Source organism: Quercus suber, unplaced genomic scaffold (assembly GCF_002906115.3).
Source record: "Quercus suber isolate HL8 unplaced genomic scaffold, Cork oak 2.0 scaffold_500, whole genome shotgun sequence".
Lineage (NCBI taxonomy): Eukaryota > Viridiplantae > Streptophyta > Magnoliopsida > Fagales > Fagaceae > Quercus > Quercus suber.
The window spans coordinates 564346-567182 of NW_027069949.1; positions in this window are offsets into that span (position 1 = coordinate 564346).

Sequence of the window (2837 nt, forward strand, 5' to 3'; positions counted from 1 at the left end):
CTCTCATAGTTGCCATTCCTGTGAAGGGACGAAGAGGATTTACTTAGAAAAATGAAGATAAAAAATCTAAGGAACGCAAGAAACATTTACTTACTTTTTCTCACTGTGATTTCGTGTGCAAGGGCAATGTCAGAAGGGTTAGGACCAAAACCCCACTTTGCTAGTCGTCTAAGGGTGACTAAAGAGTGGAAATCCCTGTCCACGTGTAGACGAGCCCTGTGGACGCGGTCACGGTGTAACTTACTCAAAGTAGGTCGTCCAACAGCTGAAATAAAATAAATCAAGATCAAATGAGTTAATGAATGAAAAGCAAGTAAAAAGAAAAGGAGAGCTAAGGGACTTACCCTCAGGACGAAGGTTTCCTAAGTCCCCACTGAAACGACCAAAAGAATCCCGGCCAACGTCTGTAGGATTTCCAGCCCAGAATCCAGAGACGAAGAAAAACTCCGTCTTCCACTTTCTGTCAGATGAGGCCAGGGACTTCACCAATCTACAGTCTTTACTCCTGGCTGTGAATTGATAAAAGCCAGGAGATTGATGAATCTCAGAAAGTTTATAGCAATAGAGGAACTCGTCCACAGTAATAGGACGATCCCCTCCAAACACTTCCCTCCACAAAATTTGCATAGAGACGATTAACCTCCATGCATTTGGGTTGAACTGACACACCCCTAAACCTAACCTAAATAACAGTTCTCTGGTAAAAGAATTTAAAGGAAATCTAAGACCCCTAAGAAGGTAGGCCTCGTATACACCTATTCCAAAATGAGGGTTGCAGCACCACTCTCCACGGACGGGTAATCTAGGATTAAACTCGTCTGGGATTTGGTACCACTCCCTAAGGTTGTTTAATCTTTCCTCGTTCGACTTCGAAGGGATATCTACAGCGCAGCTATATACAGTTACCTCCGTCTCATCCGAAAGATTGGACGGAGGGATGGAGGACGAGGTACCTACCTGGGACCCTACAGTTTTCCTAAGTTGTTTTTGTATTTCTTCTAAAGGAACCCCAGGGACCCCTGAGACGTATTCCTCGTCAGTAGTGTTTCCCCTACTGCTACTACTACTAGTATCACTAGAGTTATTACTGCTCCCGTCGTAATACTCGTCTATGGCTCTTACTGTACTGTCACTAGACGAGGAAATGGTGATTCCTGACATTTTCTAAAAAGGAAATTTTTTTTAAAAAAGAAAACCTAAAAGACGAGGAGAGAGGGATTACCTGGATCTAGGACGCACTGAAATTATGGACGCGGGAAGACTTAGACGAGGCTCTAGACGAGGGATGTCAAGGAGGAAAAATCTCAGAAGTAAGAGGGTAATGGGGGCATTCCACTATTTATAGATGTTGACCTGAGCATATGAAACGACACGACCAATCAGACACTGACACGTGGCATACGTCTCCAAAAAATGAACCGACGAAACAAATCACCAATTACATCGTGACACGTGGCATCTCTGATTATTTAAAAAAAAAAAAAATCATGCGTCCAGAATAAGTTACATGTCCATGGACGACACATGGACAAGGGGGCAACTGATGGTGCAAGAAAAAAACACCAAGTTCAAACACTCGTCCTTGTGGTCGTCCATAGTAGAGCTGAGAGCGTTTAATACATTCGTCTCTCCATTACCACATCTCTCCTTCTACACGCCCGTCCATTGAAGGACGAGCGGGCTGTGAACCTCGTCCTTCAATAGTGATGGACGAGGTGAGTTGATAAAGAGCTAGACCTCGTCCTTCATTAGTGACGGACGAAGTGAATTTACAAAGGGCTAGACTAAGCACACTTCCAACCAAAAGTTGTATCGCTCGAATCTCAACGCAGTTCCCGAAGAGGTGACCTTTGTGGCAGTTAAGGAAGTTACCCTCTGAATCCTCCAAACTCTACGACGATTAAGAGAAGTAACTGTTTTCTGACGCTATATAAAGGCCTTTCAGTGCAGAGGTAAGGGGACTTTTTTTGGGTAGAGAATTTTAGAGAAGTTAAGTATTAAGGGCTTTTCTCTCCTTCAATTTTCTAACTTTACCATCGGAGAATCAAAGGTCGACTTCCACCGGTCTTCTCTGCTGATTTTCTTTGTTTTCTCAGGACTCACTCTACTAGATCAAGAACATCCGGAGATTTTCCAGCCCATTGATTCCTTAGAATTCCTTTGAATCTATCAGAATTCCTTTGGAACTATCAGTTAATTTAAAAAAAAAAAACTTGAAGAACAAAAAATTTAAATCTTAAATGTTTATATTAAAAATATTAAGTAAATTGAATAATAAGGTGTTTTTCTAATTTCAGGTAATGAAACCCAAGTGAAAGAGCTAACAATTAGTGAAGTAGTTACAATATTGCAAGAAAAACTCTAGGTTAGTCTAAGAAGTGAAGCCTAGTTAGTTTAGACTTGCCCAAAAATCATGAAGTTGTGCCGAATTAGTTTGTTTTTAGTTGGTTAAGTTACCTATGCTAATGATTTGTACACGTGCTTGTAACATGTGGCATTTCATTCATTGAAGAATAGATGCTTTTTTTTTTTCCTCCCTTTATCATCTTATTGGAGGTGATTACCTTAACTTAGTCAATTTTGCATCCTTTCTTATTCTTTTCCTCACTCATTCCCATTAATTAATCTTAGAATCTAGTAGGTTCATCTATATATATATATATATATATTGATAAGAAGAAGCAACAAGGAATGTATATTGATAAACTCTTGTATCCAAGTGGGTATTCAAGTGGTCATTCACAATCTTAAGTTGATCTCTCTTAGACTAGTACCATTATAGTAAAACAATCCCACATATATATAGCCTTTAGATGTCTCTCGAGGGGTAAGAGATA